Raw genomic sequence first — 19553 nt, forward strand, 5'->3', positions numbered from 1 at the left:
GACTCTACATAATGAACAAAGGGTCAATCTAAGAAGAAGATATAACAATTATAAATATATATGCACCCAACATGGGAGCACCACAATATGTAAGGCAAATGCTAACAAGTGTGAAAGGGGAAATTAACAGTAACATGATAATAGTGGGAGACTTTAATACCCCACTCACACCTATGGATAGATCAACTAAGCAGAAAATTAGCAAAGAAACACAAACTTGAAATGATACAATGGACCAGTTAGACCTAATTGATATCTATAGGACATTTCACCCCAAAACAATGAATTTCACCTTTTTCTCAAGTGCACATGGAACCTTCTCCAGGATAGATCACATCCTGGGCCATAAATCTAGCCTTCGTAAATTCAAAAAAAGTGAAATCATTCCAAGCATCTTTTCTGATCACAATGTGGTAAGATTAGATGTCAACTACAGGAAAAAAACTATTAAAAATTCCAACATGTGGAGGATAAACAACACATTTCTGTATAACCAACAAATCACAGAAGAAATCAAAAAAGAAATCAAAATATGCATAGAAGTGAATGAAAATGAAAACACAACAACCCAAAACCTATGGGACTCAGTAAAAGCACTGCTAAGGGGAATGTTCCTAGCAATACAAGCTTACCTCAAGAAACAAGAGAAAAGTCAAATAAATAACCTAACTCTACACCTAAAGAAACTAGAAAAAGAAGAAAGAAAAACCACAGGGTTAGTAGAAGGAAAGAAATAATAAAAATTAGAATAAATGAAAAAGAAACAAAGACCATAGCAAAAATCAACAAAGTGGAAAGCTGGTTCTTTGAGAAGATAAATAAAACAGACAAACCATTGGCCATACTCATCAAGAAAAAAAGGAGAAGAATCAAATCAACAAAATTAGAAATGAAAATGGAGAGATCACAACAGACAACACAGAAATACAAAGGATCATAAGAGACTACTATCAGCAACTATATGCAAGTAAAATGGACAACTTGGAAGAAATGGACAAATTCTTAGAAAAGTATAACTTTCCAAAACTGAACCAGGAAGAAATAGAAAATCTTAACAGACCCATCACAAGCATGGAAATCGAAACTGTAATCAGAAATCTTCCAGCAAACAAAAGCCCAGGACCAGATGGCTTCACAGCTGAATTCTACCAAAATTTTAGAGAAGAGCTAACACCTATCCTACTCAAACTCTTCCAGAAAATTTCAGAGGAAGGTAAACTTCCTAACTCATTATCAGGCCACCATCACCCTAATACCAAAAACCAGCAAAGATGCCACAAAAAAAGAAAACTACAGGCCAATATCACTGATGAGCATAGATGCAAAAATCCTTAACAAAATTCTGGCAAACAGAATCCAACAACATGTTTAAAAGATCATATATCATGACCAAGTGGGCTTTATCCCAGGGATGCAAGGATTCTTTAATATGTGCAAATCAATCAATGTGATACATGACATTAACAAATTGAAAGATAAAAACCATGTGATTATCTCAATAGATGCAGAGAGAGCCTTTGACAAAATTCAACATGCATTTATAATAAAAACCCTCCAGAAAGCAGGCATAGAAGGAACATACCTCAATATAATAAAAGCCATATATGATAAACCCACAGCAAACATTATCCTTAATGGTGAAAAATTGAAAGCATTTCCCCTAAAGTCAGGAACAAGACAAGGGTGCCCTCTCTTACCACTACTGTTCAAGATAGTTTTGGAAATTTTCGCCACAGCAATCAGAGAAGGAAAAAGAAATAAAAGGAATCCAGATTGGAAAAGAAGAAGTGACACTCTTGCTGTTTGCAGATGACATGATCCTCTACATAGAAAACCCTAAAGGCTCCACCAGAAAATTTCTAGAGCTAATCAGTGAATATAGTAAAGTTGCAGGATATAAAATTAACACACAGAAATCCCTTGCATTCCTATACACTAACAATGAGAAAACATTCTCATCGAAAGAGAAATTAAGGAAACAATTCCATTCACCATTGCAATGAAAATAATAAAGTGCTTAAGAATAAATCTGCCTAAAGAAACAAAAGACCTGTATATCGAAAACCATAAAACACTGATGAAAGAAATCAAAGATGACACAAACCGATGGAGAAATATACCATGTTCATGGATTGGAAGAATCAATACAGTGGAAATAAGAATGCCTTGGCTCTCATTGAGGAGCCCTACATGGACATGGGCAGGGACTTCACCAAGGAGTGATCTTGCGCCAGGCCTTGGGAGGCTGCTGGGCCAGCACTGGTGAGCGGGGTATTCGTGCCTCATGCCCTGCCCTGCCCCCACCCTTCCCCTGCCTCCCTGTTGCTCCACCTGCCCTGGGTCTTCAGGTACAGGCTGTGTGGGAGGGGGCATCTAGAAGCCCTTGGCCCCTGGGTTCTGAGGCCCCGGGTCAGTGGGGTGCCTCAGCTCCCTTAAGATTGCTATGATGAGGACAGGGGTGCTGTGCCCACCCTTTGTTCAGAACTCTGTAGCCCTGGCCCACCTAGAGCTAAGCAGACTTTTAAAAACAGCTCTGTCTGAACTCCTGCCTGGTCTCTTGACTGTCACTCCTGGCGTGGAGAGGGAGATGTGGGCCCCCTCCCCCAATCTGTGAGCCGAGCTTGCCCTGGCCTTTGGACCCAGGCAAAGGCTTCTGAGGCCCTGGGCAGGGGTGGGGGATCCCACAGAATGCTTCTTTCCACCAGGCCTGCCCATCTGTCCCTCCCTTCCTCCCTCCCTTGTTTTCCTTTAGCTCCTCTGGTTCTCTTTGCTCATTGCCCACTGTGTTCATCCCAGGGGTTTCCCCCAGAAGTAGGGGGAGAGGGGGTTTCTCCTTCAATCTGCTGGGGCACGGGGTGAAAATGAGTATGCTACCCAAAGCAACCCAATCTATAGATTCAATGCAATCCCTATCAAGCTACCAACGGTATTTTTCCAAGAACTAGAACAAATAATTCCACAATTTGTATGGAAATAGAAAAAACCTCGAATAGCCAAAGCAGTCTTGAGAAAGAAGAATGGAACTGGAGAAATCAACCTGCCTGACTCAGGCTCTATTACAAAGCCACAGTCATCAAGACAGTATGGTACTGGCACAAAGACAGAAACATAGATCAATGGAACAAAATAGAAAGCCCAGAGATAAATCCATGCACCCATGGACACCTTATCTTTGACAAAGGAGGCAAGGACATGCAATGGAGAAAAGACAACCTCTTTAACAAGTGGTGCTGGGAAAACTGGTCAACCACTTGTAAAAGAATGAAACTAGAACACTTTCTAACACCATACTCAAAAATAAACTCAAAATGGATTAGAGATCTAAACGCAAACCAGAAACTATAAAACTCCTAGTGGAAAACATAGGCAAAACACTCTCCGACATAAATCACAGCAGGATTCTCTATGACCCACCTCCCAGAATATTGGAAATAAAGCAAAAATAAACAAATGGGACCTAATTAAACTTAAAAGCTTATGCACAACAAAGGAAACTAAGCAAGGTAAAAAGACAGTTTTCAGAATGGGAGAAAATAATAGCAAACGAAGCAACAGACAAAGGATTAATCTCAAAAATATACAAGCAACTCCTGCAGCGCAATTCCAGAAAAATAAATGACCCAATCAAAAAATGGGCCAAAGAACTCAACAGACATTTCTCCAAAGAAGACATACAGATGGCTAACAAACACCTGAAAAGATGCTCAGCATCACTCCTTATCATACAAATGCAAATCAAAACCACAATGAGGTACCATCTCACACTGGTCAGAATGGCTGCTATCAAAACGTCTACAAACAATAAATGCTGGAGAGGGTGTGGAGAAAAGGGAACCCTCTAACACTGTTGTTGGGAATGCAAACTGGTCCCACCACTATGGAGAACAGTGTGGAGATTCCTTAAAAAACTGGAAATAGAACTGCTATCTGACCCAGCAATCCCACTGCTGGGCATACACACTGAGGAAACCAGAATTGAAAGAGACACGTGTATCCCAGTGTTCATCGCAGCACTGTTTACAATAGCCAGGACATGGAAGCAACCTAGATGTCCATCAGCAGATGAATGGGTAAAAAAGCTGTGGTACATATACACAATGGAATATTACTCAGCCATTAAAAAGAATACATTTGAATCAGTTTTAATGAGATGGATGAAACTGGAGCCTATTATACAAAGTGAAGTAAGTCAGAAAGAAAAACAGCAATACAGTATATTAACATATATATGTGTGTGTGTATGTATGTATATATATATGGAATTTAGAAAGGTGGTAATGATGACCCTATATCGAGACAGCAAAAAGAGACACAGATGTAAAAAACAGACTTTTGGACTCTGTGAGAGAAGACAAGGGTGGGATGATTTGAGAGAATAGCATTGAAACATGTATATTATCATATGTGAAACAGATTGGCAGCCCAGGTTTGATGCATGAGATGGGGTGCTCGGGGCTGGTTCACTGGGATGACCCTAAGGGATGGGATGGGGAGGGAGGTGGGAGGCGGGTTCAGGATGGGAAAGACATGTACACCCATGGCTGATTCATGTGAATGTATGACAGAAACCCCTACAATATTGTAAAGTAATTAGCCTCCAATTAAAATAAATAAATAAATTTTTAAAAAACAGATTAAATTCAATATAGTATATAAAATATAATAAATATAGTTAAATATAAATATAGCCATAAAATATTATCTTCACAAGAGAATAATAGGTTACTTTCTCATGGACCTGGAAGAAGTAAGTAATGAGCCACTGTTCCTGGAGAAGGGAATAGCTGCCTTCAGTATGGCTTAAATATTCTTTCCTGGAGATTTCCATGAACAGAGGAGCCTGGTGGGCTGTAGTCCATGGGGTTCCAAAAAGTCAGACAGGACTGAAAGACTCACTTTCACTAAGCTAGTGTTAAGTCATTAGAATAGAAGCAATTAGAAGAAGGAAGTCTACCCTCTGGTATTTGGGGAGAAAAAAAAAAGAACCCTCCCTTTCAATATTTAATAGTTCTTTGTGTCACCGTCACCCTAATCCAGGGTGTGAGGAACTCTACTTCTTTTTCCCCTACATTTGTAAAGGTGCTGTTTCTTTTGCTGTTTCTTTTCTCCTGTAAGTCTGCTCTTTAAGTTTATTTTAATTGATTCTAGAGCTCCCAGTGGAGAGGAGATTTTAGCTGGCTTTGGGCCTCTGGGACAAGCTAATGCTATATATACCCCGCAGGGGGCAGCGTATTTCTGGGACATCTCTTGTAACAAGCTGGCTGCACATCCACTGGCCCATCTCTGATGGTTTCCAACTAAGTATGATTTTTATATTTTATGAAGTTCACCATTATCAATATCTTATTTGACAATACAAGAGACTTTAGCTATAGAAATGAAAATAGTTTTTATGCAGAAAAAAATATAAAGTGGTAAATGTGCATGAGGGTTTATGTTCTGGCCTGTGCATAGAGTGGGAAACTGAGTAAGAATTTCCATAACAGTTTCTTTGGGATCCTGAGTATGTGTGAGAATGGAGAGCTTTTATGTTGACTTAATTACGCCCTAAAAATGTTTATCATCTACTCTTAACTAGTTTGTATTATCATAAAGTGTTTGTGATGCTTGAATGATATAATATGAGCAAACCACATCTGGCTACTATTTGGCATATGGGAAGTGCTCAATCGATGTTATTTCTCCTTTTCTACTTTTATCAGATGATGCATTCTGCCATGAGTTCCAACTCTAAAATTGAGCTTTATAGACTCAAAAATTGCTGATAAACATTAACCGTTATTCTTACTGTTTTATTCATCTGTGCTTCTTATGAAGCAGCTTAGGTTTTCATCATAAAAAACAAAATGAAAAGGGCATTTATAGAACCAGTTCTACATGTTTAAAGGAAAATAGAGAATTAAGACAATCCAGTCAATTCAGACTCACAGATATCTAACTCAAAGTATTTTCCTAATTTTCCTGTTTTGTTTTTTTTTTCAGAATTAGTAAGATGATTCAATGCTTTTCTGTAGTATTTTAAAATTAATATGAATGTCTTTCATGATGTACCCCCTCAAAGATGTACACTGACTCACCGGTAATTGCTTTTCCTCTTTAGGTCAAACTTCATATGTACCCACAGGTAGAATTGTTTCTGTCATTTTTAAAAGGTCCTGCACTTCACTTATAATTAAACAAGCATGGCCTGGTACTGGCTGCATGCACTTGAAATGAACTAAGTGCAGTTTTAGGTCTTTCTTTGAACATCAAAGGGCACAGTGCTGTCAACATGCCCGTGTGAAGTCAGCCTAATTTATCGTTTAATTATGCATTGGTGTGGGAGCACTCTCTTTGCAGTGTTTTCTGCCCAGGGCTGTTAGAGCTCAACTTGTTTCTCTGCTGTTAAAAAATTGATCAGTTTCCTTTCCATCAATATTTGGAAATGGAAAAATAAAATTTATTCATACTAATTCAGAAGTCTTTATTCATTTCAATCCTTCCTTATTCCGGAAGAAGCTTAAGAGAACTTAATTAAACATATAGAGAGGCAATAGGTACAATAAACTTTAAAGATAGTGATTTAGCAAAGAGGAAAAGTAGGACAAGATAAGATGATTTCTGTACAAGAAACTTACTGTAGAGTAGTGTCTATACAAACTAGTTCAGAAAGCCTGTCTTTTTCAAAGTGCCCTTGGAACCTCTTAAGTTAGAATCTCTTAAAGTGAATCAATTCTGGGCAGAGGTGAGAGGGTGGGGATGAGCAAAGAGGATGAACAAATTGGAGTCTTGTTTTTGTTACAATCTCCAGATAGATTTTTATTCACATTGAAGTTTGAGAATCAAGTTGCTGTAAATGTTTTAGCAGCCAATACAATATATGCATGTTTCACAGTGTTTCTACTGTGAAATAAATCAATTATCAGAGAAACATAAGAACTCCTACTTACTAAAATCAGAGAAAATTTTCTCTCTGGGTGTCTTGTGGTAGCTGTAGTGTCCATTAATATTTATCTTTTCATGGAAAGTTTAATTATCTAAACTTAGAGGTATTGGTTTTTATTCCTTGAACAGTTAAGTCACGCTATGCAATTCCTTCATCCATAGTATAGCAGGAACTAGGGAATAAAGATAATTATCTCTACACTTTTTATATGTTAAATGACGGAATTCTCTGGCACCTAGTTCACAGAATTGCATTCTGCTTCCCCTGCCTGCGGTTGTTCTACAAGCCCACTCTTCCTTAGGAGATGAGCCCAGCATTTTGGAGAGTTTAAGAGTGAGCACATTAGGGAATTTCAAGTACATCCAGTTGGTGTGTTATTCTTACTTTTTGAGAACTGAGCAATCCTGTTGACCTTTATAGCATCCTTTCACTCCCATATGCCTCTCCCTCACTCAGCTCAACTCTTTGAGCACCAGTGGATGGAGCTCCTTCTTCATTTATCATGGATTCCCTGAATCAAAGGCACCCCTTAAATGTAGATCACATTTGGATACTTGCCATCTCCTGTGATATCAAAATCAAGAATTTCCTTCATGGCTCTAACATCCATCTATGCCACTGCAGTTTTTCTAGACAGCGAACCCAATAGGTATTTGTCATTATAATTATGATTTATATTCTCTTGAGTCCTTTCTAGTTCTACCTGTGCATGACTCTTGCTTGAGCTAGTTTCAAATGCTCTCACAGACTAAGTCTTGCAGAAACTATTACCCTAAATTCCTTGACCTTTTGTATTTTTTCAATTTTGGACCATGAGAAGTGGTCATTAGAATCACTAATGAACAATTTGGACTGTTGGGTAGAGTTAATCACTGCCCTTATGTTCAAATAGCACTGTAATTATACTGTCCCCATAAAACATGACCCATTGGGATATAATTTTTATGTGTATGGTAGTTTCCCTGCCCTCCACAAACAATCCCAGATATTACATGTCTTTATATCTCCCACTGTCTCTAGCACATAGTAGGTCTTGAATAAATATATTTTAATTTCATGTAATTGAGACATTCAACCATTATATAATTTTTCACTAAAACATCTATTACTATTACCATGTAAAGATTTGCTAAATTAAATAGAAAGCTTACCATTTTATCACATTTTGTGGTGTTTTGGAAACTAAAAAAAAGGTATCATCTCATCTAATAATAAATTTAGCAAAGAAAAAGTAAGTTGTAAGTGGCTTTAGCTGAAGAAAAGCAGATATATTAGTTCCTCACAATTATTATACATTTGTTTTACTAAAAGTAATGTTGGGTTTCCTTTTCTCCTTGGTCTTTCACTTCTCTTCTTTTCTCAGCTATTTGTAAGGCTTGCTCAGACAACGGTTTTGCCTTTTTGCATTCATTTTCCTTGGGGATGGTTTTGATCACCACCTACTGTACAGTGTTACAAAACTCCATCCATAGTTCTTCAGGAACTCTGTCTATCATATCTAATTGCTTGAGTCTATTTGTCAAGAAAATTAGAGATATCAAGGGAACCCTTCATGCAGAGATGAGCACAATTAAGGACAGAAACAGTATGGACCTAATATAAGCAGAAGATATTAAGAAAAGGTGACAAGAATACACAGAAGAACTATACAGAAAAGATCTAATGAGCCAGGTAAACACAATGGTATGTTCACTTACCAGCAGCCAGACATCCTGGACTGCAAAGTCAAGTGGGCCTTAGGAAGCATCACCATGAACAAAGCTAGTGGAGGTGCTAGAAGTCCAGCTGAACTATTTCAAATGCTCAGAGATGATGCTGTGAAAGTGCTGCACTCAATATGCCAGCACTTTTGGAAAACTCAGCAATGGCCACAGGACTGCAAAAGGTCAGTTTTCATTCCAGTCCCAAAGAAAGGCAATGCCAAAGAATGTTCAAACTACCACACAATTGCACTCATCTCACACACTAGCAAAGCAGTGCTGAAAATTCTCCAAGTCAGGATTCAACATTGTGAACCAAGAACTTCCAGATGTTCACACTGAATTTAGAAATGGCAGAGGAACCAGAGATCAAATTGGCAATATCCATTGGATCATAGAAAAAGTAAGAGAATTCCATAAATACATCTACTTATGCTTCATTGGTTGTGCTAAAAAGCCTTTGACTGTGTGGATCACAACAAACTGTAGAAAATTCTTTAAGAGATTAGAATCCCAGCCCACCTTAACCTGCCTCCTGAGAAATCTGTATACATTCAGGAAGTAACAGTTAGAACCGGACATGGAAAACGGATTGGTTCCAAATTGAGAAAGGAGTACGTCAAGGCTCTATATTGTCACCCTCCTTATTTAGCTTATATGCAGAGTACATCATGCGAAAAGCTGAGCTGGATAACGCACAAACTGGAATCAAGATTGCCAGGAGAAATATCAATAACCTCAAATATTCAGATGATACCACCCTTATGGCAGAAAGCAAAGAGGAACTAAAGAACCTCTTGATGAAGGTGAAAGAGGAGAGTGAAAAAGTTGGCTTAAAACTCAACATTCAAAAAAGGTCATGGCATCTGGTCCCATCACTTCCTGGCAGTGATTTGGAGTCCAAGAATATTCCTGGACTCCAAATCACTGCAGATGGTGACTGTAGCCATGAAATTAAAAGACACTTGCTCCTTGGAAGAAAAGCTATGACCAACCTAGACAGTATGTTAAAAAGCAGACATCACTTTGCCCACAAAGGTCCGTGTAGTCAAGGCTATGGTTTTTCTAGTAGTCATGTATGAAAGTGAGAGTTGGACCATAAAAAAATCTGAGCACCAGAAAATCAATACTTTTGAACTGTGGTGATGGAGAAGACTCTTGAGAGCCCCTTGCACTGCAAGAAGATCAAACGAGTCACCCCTAAAGGAAATCAATCTTGAATATTCATTGAAAAGACTGATACTGAAGCTGAAGCTCCAACACTTTGGCCACCTGATGTGAAGGGCCCACTCATTGGAAAAGACCCTGATGCTGGGAACGATTGAAAGCAGGAGGAGAAGGGGAGGACAGAGGATGAGATGGTTGGATGGCATCACCGACTCAATAGAAGTGAGTTTGAGCAAGCTCTGGGAGATGGTAAAGGATAGGGAAGCCTGGTGTGCTGCAATCCATGGGGTAGTACAGAGTCGGACACGACTTAGCAACTGAACAATAACAACAAAGAAAAAAATGATTATAATAATGGTTTGGGGAGTAAGTTTTCAAAACAGTGTCAGCATCACCTGGAAAATTCTTAGAAATTCAAATTCTTAGTCTTAGACCTACTGCATCAGAAATTCAGAGTAGGGCCCAGCAATCTGTGTTTTAATGGGTTGTCCAGGTCATTCTGCAGTACACCAATAAATAAGAATTAATCATTTAGGAAATCTATATTACTTAAGACTGTAAGTACAGTTATAAGAAAGGTGGAAAAATGGGTGATGATGGACAACTGAAAAGAGATAAAGTATGTGACTTAAAGTCTCCACAAGAGTGAATGATTGTGTGAGTGGAGGAATTCAAGTAAGCGAGTTGTGACCAGGTGGTGCACGTCAGCAACTAGGATAACTGAAGGATTTTAGAAGTGAATCAGCAGAGACTAGGTATTTTATGGGTGGACCATGTTGATGCCAAAGATGGAGAAGATCTATACAGTCAGCAAAAATAAGACCCAGAGCTGAATGTGGCTCAGAGCATCAGCCCCTTATTGCAGAATTCAAGTTTCAGTTGAAAAAGTAGGGAAAATCAGTAGGCCATTCAGGTGAGACCTAAATCAAATCCCTTATGATTATACAGTGGAGGTGACTAATAGATTCAAGGGATTAGATCTGGTAGACAGAGTGCCTGAAGAACTAGGGAGAGAGGGTTGTAACATTGTACGGGAGGCCATGATCTAAACCATCCCCAAGAAAAAGAAATGCAAGAATGCAAAGCGGTTATCTGAGGCTGCTGCTGCTAAGTCGCTTCAGTCGTGTCCGACTCTGTGTGACCCCATAGATGGCAGCCCGATTCCCCAGGCAAGAACACTGTAGTGGGTTGCCATTTCCTTCTCCAGGTTATCTGAGGAGGCTTTACAGATAGCTGAGGAAAGAAGAGAAGCAAAAGGCAAGGTTGAAAGGGAAAGCCATAACAAACTGAATGCAGAGTGTCAGAGAATGGCAAGGAGAGAAAAGAAGGCCTTCTTAAATGAACAATGCAATCAAGTAGAAGAAAACAATAGAATGAGAAAGACTAGAGATCTCTTCAAGAAAGTTGAAAATATCAAAGGAACATTTCATGCAAGGATGGGCACAATAAAGGACAGAAACAGTATGGACCTAACAGAAGAAGAAATGAAGAAGAGGTGGCAAAAATACACAGAAGAACTATACAAACAATGTCTTAATGACCAGGATAACCACAACGGTGTGGTCACTCACCTAGAGCCAGACATCCTGGAGTGTGAAGTCAAGTGGGCCTTAGGAGGCATTACTGCAAACAAACCTATTGCAGGTGATGGAATTCCAGCTGAGCTATTTCAAATTATACAAGGTGATGCTGTTAAAGTGCTGCACTCAATATGTCAGCAAATTTGGAAAACTCAGCAGTGGCCACAGGACTGGAAGAAATCAGTTTTCTTTCCAATCCCAAAGAAGGGCAGTGCCACAGAATGTTCAGACTGCCATACAGTTGCCCTCATTTCATGTGCTAGTGAGATTATGCTCAAAATCCTTCAAGCTAGGCTTCAGCAGTATGAGAACTCTGGATATACAGGCTGGATCTAAAAGTGGCAGAGAACTAGAGATCAAATTGGCTACATTTATTGGATCATAGAGAAAGCAGTGGGGTTCCAGAAAAACACCTGCTTCATTGACTATGTGAAAGCCTTTGACTGTGTAGATCACAACACTGGAAAATTCTTAAAAGAGATGGGAATTCCAAACCACCTTACCTGTCTCCTGAGGTAAGGTGTATGTCGGTCAAGAAGCAACAGTTAGCAACAGACATGAAACGACAGACTGGTTCAAAATTGGGAAAGGAGTACATCGAGTGTATATATTGTCACTCTGTTTTTTAACTTATGTGCAGAGTATATCATGCAAAATGCCAGGATGGATGAATCACAAGCTGGAATCAAGATAGTTGGGAGAAATAGCAACAATCTCAGATATGCAGATTATACCACTTTAATGGGAGAAACTGAAGAGGAACTAAAGAGCCTCTTGATGAAGATGAAAGAGGAGAGTGAAAAAGCTGGCTTAACCTCACTTAACCTTCATAAAACTAAGATCATGGCAACTGGCCCCTTCCCTTCATGGCAAATAGAAGGAGAAAAATTGGAAGCAAGGGCAGATTTCATTTTCTTGGTCTCTAAAATCACTGCCGACAGTGACTGCAGCTATGAAATTAAAAGACGCTTGCTCCTTGGAAGGAAAGCTATGACAAACCCTAGACAGTGTATTAAAAAGCCAAGACATCACTTTTATGACAATGGTCCATGAAGTCAAAGCTATTATTTTCCAGTAGTCTTGTCATATGTGAAAGCTGGACCATAAAGCAGGCTAAGTGCCAAGAAATTGAGGCTTTTAAATTGTGGTGTTGGAGAAGAGTCATGACAGTCCCTTGGACAGCAAGGATATCAAACCAGTCAATCCTAAAAGAAATCAACCCTGAATATTCATTGGAAAGTATGATACTGAAGCTGAGGCTTCTATACTTTGGCCAGGAGATGCGAACAGCCAACTCATTGGAAAAGACCCTGATGCTGGGAATGATTGAAGGCGAAAAGAGAAGAGGGCAGCAGAGGATGAGATGGTTGAATAGCATCACCATCTGGAAGGACATGAATTTGATGAATTTGAGCAAGCTCTGAGAGGTAATTAAGGACAGAGAAGCCGGGTGTGCTGCAGTCTTGGGGTCACTAGAGCTGGACACGACTTAGTGACCAAAGGACAACATGTTTACCCTACTCTTACCAAGAATCGTGACACAGATGTAAGAGTTGAGAAGAAATCGTTAGGAAATCACTGAAACTGCCATTGAATGAGAAGTGAGCAGAAAGTAGACTGAATTTAAAGAATTTAAAAGGAGAATTAAAGACTTTAATTTATTAAATTTAAAAAGGAGAGTTAAGGATGGTTTAGTTCATTTACTTCCCTCACCATCCTCTGCCCATCCTCAGGTCTGAGGAAAAGACAGCCTGGACTCTAGATCCAAGGTCTTAGAAGGCGGTACTCTTGTGACTAGATTAGTTAACAAGGCACAGGGAAAGAGTGTGAGAGGGCTGGGCTGACAGGAAGATTGAGGCAAATTATTAATCTACAGTTTAACATGAAAGTAAATGAGCAAGTATATAGGTGACCTAGAAGTCTTGGATTCCTGCTTGTCACGAAATAAGGTTGTGAGATATGGTGAAGAAAGGTGGAAGCCCTCTTAACTGACATGATGAAGATTGGCTCTTGCTTAGTTAACTGAAAGAGACAGTTATGAGGAAATAATGCATACATATCTTCAACATTTTTTAGTTGTACATTAATTCATCACATCTACTGCTTGTACTTCCACATTGCTTTTTTTGCATAAACCACTCAATATTGTCATCTATGAATTCCAGACTTAATTTCTCAAATAGAACAAGAACTGAAAGACACTTGAGAAGAGTCCTAAGGGCAGAATCTTTTTAGAATTTTACATTGTATCCCCCATTTTTTTTTATGGTTGTGTTGCCCACATTTTTTTTAAAGTACTTTGCCTTTATTGACTTTTTAAAATTATAAATTTTAATATAATGCATCTTCTATTTTATTGATTTAGGTATTATTTAATTAAATTATATAAGTAAAATGATAGGCATAAACAGGTTGGAACAAACACATCAGATTTAATTCAACAGTTGAATTGTATGGGCTTCCCTGGTAGCTCAGATGGTAAAGAATCCACCTGCAATGCAGGAGACCCAGGCTTGATCCCTGGGTCAGGAAGATCCCCTGGAGAAGAAAATGGCAACCCCCTCCAGTATTCTTTCCTGCAGAATCCCATGAACAGACCATGGGGTCATCTAGAGTCGGACACGACTGAGCAACTAACACTTGCTTACAATTCAACAAATGGGAAATATGAGCCTGCATGAAGTCCTGAATGTTCAGTCTCCTGTGGGCATATATTTTGTAGAGAGAATTAATAGGCTAATCTGGCAAATTGAGAACCTACTTGTTGCTTTTAAATTAACTATACTAGCAGTAGTGAAAGTGACAGGTTATGGCTTTTAGAAGCTGGAAAAAAATAACTTTTTCAGAAATTCCTAAGAAATGCTTTGTTCAATAAAATCATAATATGCATGTTTTTTTCAGCATATGAGGTGCTCATGTTTGTGCGTTTATTGCTAGTTAAAAGTCATTATTAGGCTGGATTGCCATTACCAAAGCCTACATGTTTTCTAGAGCTATTTTGTTTTTTCAGATTTAAAATTCAAGACTGAAAGCGACCTCTCACATAATCTCTAAGATAATGATATAGATATAATCTGGCTGTTACTGTTCTTTGACATCTAAGAGATTTGTGACACTGGTCTGTGAGAACACACTGCTTTCAGTCCTTCATTTCCACTCTGGGGAAGAGATGGTGTGTGTGAGAATACCAAAGGTTGACCAGGAAATCTTTGAAGAAGATGCTAATTTGTCAGGGAGATATTATAAAGTGATTTTGAAAAGAGAAAGCATCCCTTCTTTGAATCTAAAAAGGAAAGAAAGCCTTTTTTAGCTCATATTCTCTTATAAAGAAAACTGTTATGCTTTGTGAAAATTTAAACTACTACATAAAGGCTCAGACTAAGTATCAGTTCATCTCAGTTGCTCAGTCATGTCTGACTCTTTGTGACCCCATGGACTGCACTGTGCCAGGCTTCCCTGTCCATCAACAACTCCTGGAGCCTACTCAAGCTCATATCCATCACATCAGTGGTGCCATCCAACCATCTCATCCTCTGTTTTCCCCTTCTCCTCCCGCCTTCAGTCTTTCCCAGCATCAGGGTCTTTTCCAATGAGTTGCTTCTTTGCATCAGGTGGCCAAAGTATTGTTTCAGCTTCAGCATCAGTCCCTTTCAATGAATATTCAGGACTGCTTTCCTTTAGGATGGACAGGTTGGGTATCCTTGCAGTCCAAGGGACTCTCAAGAGTCTTCTCCAATACCACAGTTCAAAAGCATCAGTTCTTCAGCACTCAGCTTTCTTTATAGTCCAGTTCTCACATACGTACTGAGTATAGTGGTAGCCTATTGTATAAATGGTTGACTGATAGCATCATTTATAAAAACACTAGAATTCACACATTTTAAAATGTAAATTAAATGTGTCATTTCATCAATACATGATCTGACTTTTGAAAACTAGGTTCATAAATTATTCTGACCTAGGTATGTCATCCCCTGCCCTTGAAAGAGTCCTGTGAAAAGAAATATTGCTATTGTATCAATTCTTCTGGAACTGATTATCCTTTAAGTAAATATTCTTACCTTTATTCCTCACCTTCTCATTCTAACTGTTGGCCTTTTCCTTATTTTACTGTTCATTAGCTCCTTTATGTAATAGAGTAATAGAGTAATCCCCTCCAAACATGCACATGTCATAAACAACCTGTGAATATTTCTCATTAATCAGCAAAGGGAAATTAAGGTAGTAGATCAAATTAAATCTGCTAATCAGTTTCTCTTAGGGTAAGGAGATTACCCTATTTATCTGGATTGACCTAGTATAATCACAGAGGTCTTTATATGCAGGGGAAGGAGAAAGGAGTCTCAGAGTGAAGGGGCCTGGAAGGCACTGCATGGACCCACCTTTGTGGGCTTTGAATCTTGAGGAAATGGGGTCCTCAAGCCACAGCATGTGGAAGATGTTGAAAGCAAAAAAACAGCAAAGAAATCTATTTCCCCTGGAGATTCTAGAAAGGAATACCCAGCTGACACCTTTGATTCTTGACACCCAATAAAATCTGTGTCAGATTTCTGACCTATAAGCCTGTTAGGCAATAAATTTATGTTGATTTAAGCCAGTGTGATTGTAGTAATTTGTTATGGCAGCAATAAAATCTAATACATCTACCAGGGTTTGAGAAAGGAAACAGAGGATGAAAACTCAAGACAGTCCATCCAAAGAAAGATTTAGTGTGGGTTAAAGTTGCAAGGCTTGCTGACAGGAAGATAAAAGACTGTCACTGAATTTCAGCCTTTACTCTCAGGGTTTCACATTAATATGGAAAATCTACAGGGTACTCTGTCTAATGTAGTGACCTGAAAAATATTTCAAACAATTTACCCTTGTTTAGTTCTGCAGCTAGCCTGTACACTTTACTGTAGTTAGAGTGATCTTTTCACAAAACAAGCTTAATTGTTTGTTGTTTCTCTTCACAGTCCATGTCATGGTTCTCCATTCCCTGCAGAATAAAATCCAAACATGTAGCATGGTTCTCAAGGCCCCTCTATAACAAAAGGTTCTACTGAAGCCTTCTGTCATACTTCTCTTTCCTTTGAACCTTCTTATGTTCAGCCACGGTAACATACTTTTCATGTATGAATCCAGCATGTTACTTTGTACATTTTCCCTTCCTACATGTCATTTCCTTTACCACCAATGTCCTTCTAGATCATTGCATGTGCTGGCAAACCCCTGGGAATTCTTCAAACCTTAACTCAAACATTAAATTTTCTGGAAAATCAAGGAACTTTATAAAGAGAAATAATTTGGTCTGTCCTTTAATGCTACATTGTGATTTATATACCTTGCAATATCAAAATTATTTCTTGCCATGTCATTCTTTTATGGGAGCTTCTTTAGGGCAGAAACTGGATCTAATAATACATCTGTGGGAATTCAGTAACTCACATATATTAATAGTATGTCCTCAATACGTAAATACTAACTGAACAGTGTGTTATCTGATCTGGCCAGCACACTACAGAGATGTCTTTTTTTTTTTAATGTGTTTATTTTTATTTGAAGGATAATTGCTTTACAGTATTGTGTTGGTTTCCACCAACAATCAACATGAATCAGCCATATCTTTCAAAATGATGGTTTCTGATTCCCAGGCCAGGTTTTACTTATATTCTGCCTCTATAAATTTAAGTAACATAAAAAATTATTTTACACACCTAGGACACATTTTGCATTTTAAATAAAATTCTGATACTCACTAACTTACTTTGTTTGATACTACTATTTGTAGCCATTAATTTAACACATGCAATTTCATGATTTTATTGTGTCAAAAGTGAAAACAGTGAGATACAGTTGTCCCTCCCTCAGTTATCCATAGGAGATTCAAGGACCCCCACAGATACTCAAATCAGCGGATCTTCATGTCCCTCACGTCCCATGAACATACATATCAATAATTATCTTAAATATACGTGGATTAAATGCACCAAAGACATAGATTGGCTGAATGAATACAAAATCAAGACCCATGTATGTACTGTCTATAAGAGAACCACTTCAGATCAAGGGACACATAAAGACTGAAAGTTAGGGGAGGGCAAAAAAGTATTCCATGCAAATGGAAGCCAAAAGAAAGCTGGAATGGTACTACTCATGTCAGACAAAATAGGCTTTAAAATACAGACTATTCTGAGAGATAAGAAAGGATACTACATAATGACCAAAGGATGGATCCAAAAAGATCCATCCATCCATATATATGTACAATATAACAATTGTAAATATGTTGTTTCTTCTTGATGTTCAGTCATTAAGCCATGTCCCACTCTTGGTGATCCCATGGACTGCAGCTTGCCAGGCTCCCCTGTCCCCCACTGTCTCCCAGAGTTTGCTCAAATCCATGTCCATTCAGTTGATGATACTGTCTAACCATCTCATCCTCTGCCACCTGCTTCTCCTTTTAGCCTTCAATCATTCCTAGCATCAGGATCTTTTCCAAGAGTCAGCTCTTCACATCAGGTGACCAAAGGATTGGAGCTTCAGCTTTAGCAACAGTCCTTCCAATGAATATTTAGGATTGATTGATTTGATCTCCTTGCAGTCCACAGGACTCTCGAGAGTCTTCAGTATCACCACTATTTGAAAGCATCAGTTCTTCAGTGCTCCACCTTCTTTGTAGTCTAACTCTCACATCCATACATGACTACTGGAAAAACCATACCTTTGACTATATGGACCTTTGTTGGTAAAGTGATGTCTGCTTTTTAATACTCTGTCTGGATTTGTCATAGCTTTCCTTCCAAGGAGCAAAGTGTCTTTTGATTTCTTGGTTCATTCACCATCTATAGTGATCTTTGGAGCCCAGGAAAAGAAAGTCTTGTCAGTGCTTCCAATTTTTCTCTTCTATTTAGGGACCAGATGCCATAGTCTTCATTTTTTGAGTGTTGACTTTCAAACTAGCTTTTTGACTCACCTCTTTCACTTTCATCAAGAGGCTCTTTAGTCCCTCTTCACTTTCTGTCGTTAGAGTGATATCATGTGCATGTCTCAGGTTGTTGCTATTTCCCCCAGCTATCTTGATTCCAGCTTGTGATTCATCCAGCCTACAGTCCATAGCGTTGCAGAGTCAGACACAACTGAGTGACTAAGCACAGCACAGCACATGAAAACATTGACTACCATCCAGAAACTTTAGACTGTAACTATGGAAATATTTTGGTTTATTGAATACATTGCTTAGATGCCCACTTTTGGATTTAGGTAAAGCTAACTTGTTTTGGAATGGCTTGAAAGCCAGTAAAAGGTGTGTTTCAGAATGTATCTTCAGAATTTAAATTCTGTCACATTTCATAGATTATTTGCCAGGAATATTTTTGCTTCTTTTGTTTTAAGGGCCAATTCAAAGTAATCTAGTATAGCTACTGATATTTTCCCCAAAAAAGAAATGTCCTGTGAGAAACCTATCATCTTAAATATACCAGATGTATCTCCCATTGTGCATCAACAAGTTGGCATTATGATTTTTAGAGCCAATCTCCAGTGTATGGGCTTCCTTGGTGGCTCACATGGTAAAATGTCTGCCTGCAATGCAGGAGACCCGGGTTTGATCCCTGGGTCGTGGAGATCCCCTGGAGAAGGAGATGGCAACCCACTCCAGTCCTCTTGCCTGGAAAATTCCATGGATGGAGCAGCCTGGTAAGCTACAGTCCATGGGGTTGCAAAGAGTCAGACACCACTGAGTAAGTTCACTTTCTTTCCCTTTCTCCAGTTTATTCATTTAGAACAAAATGAGTCTATAGGACCTAATCATGCAGATTGTGCTAGAGACTTACCAAAGAGCATCCCTTTTTAGGAACCAGAAAGGCATTCTTTTTGTATATATCCTGTAAGTTTCTCATCTCCTTAGTATACCAATCAGCCATGTGCTCAATCATGTCTCACTCTTTGCAAACCCATGGACATAGCCTGCTGGGCTCCTCTGTCCATGAGATTTCCCAGGCAAGAATACTGGAGTGGGTTGCCATTTCCTACTTTAGGGGCTCTTCCCAACCCAGGGATCAAGCCTGCATCTCTCCTGTCTCCTGCCTTGCAGGCAGATTCTTTACCACTTACTGGATGCCAGATAACTTGATATATTCTTTCTTCTTGTGTCTTTCAAGAAATTCTTGTACAGGATTTTTACTTTCTTTAAGATTAAGA

The 19553-nt window shown here is 38.8% G+C and overlaps 1 protein-coding gene across 2 annotated transcripts in view; it reads left to right on the forward strand.

Annotated features, from left to right (window-relative positions):
- SLC2A13 (solute carrier family 2 member 13) overlaps positions 1 to 19553 on the forward strand; it is a 487541-nt gene that overhangs the window by 303745 nt on the left and 164243 nt on the right. The window lies entirely within an intron of this gene.

This window comes from Cervus elaphus, chromosome 3 (genome assembly GCF_910594005.1).
Source record: "Cervus elaphus chromosome 3, mCerEla1.1, whole genome shotgun sequence".
NCBI lineage: Eukaryota > Metazoa > Chordata > Mammalia > Artiodactyla > Cervidae > Cervus > Cervus elaphus.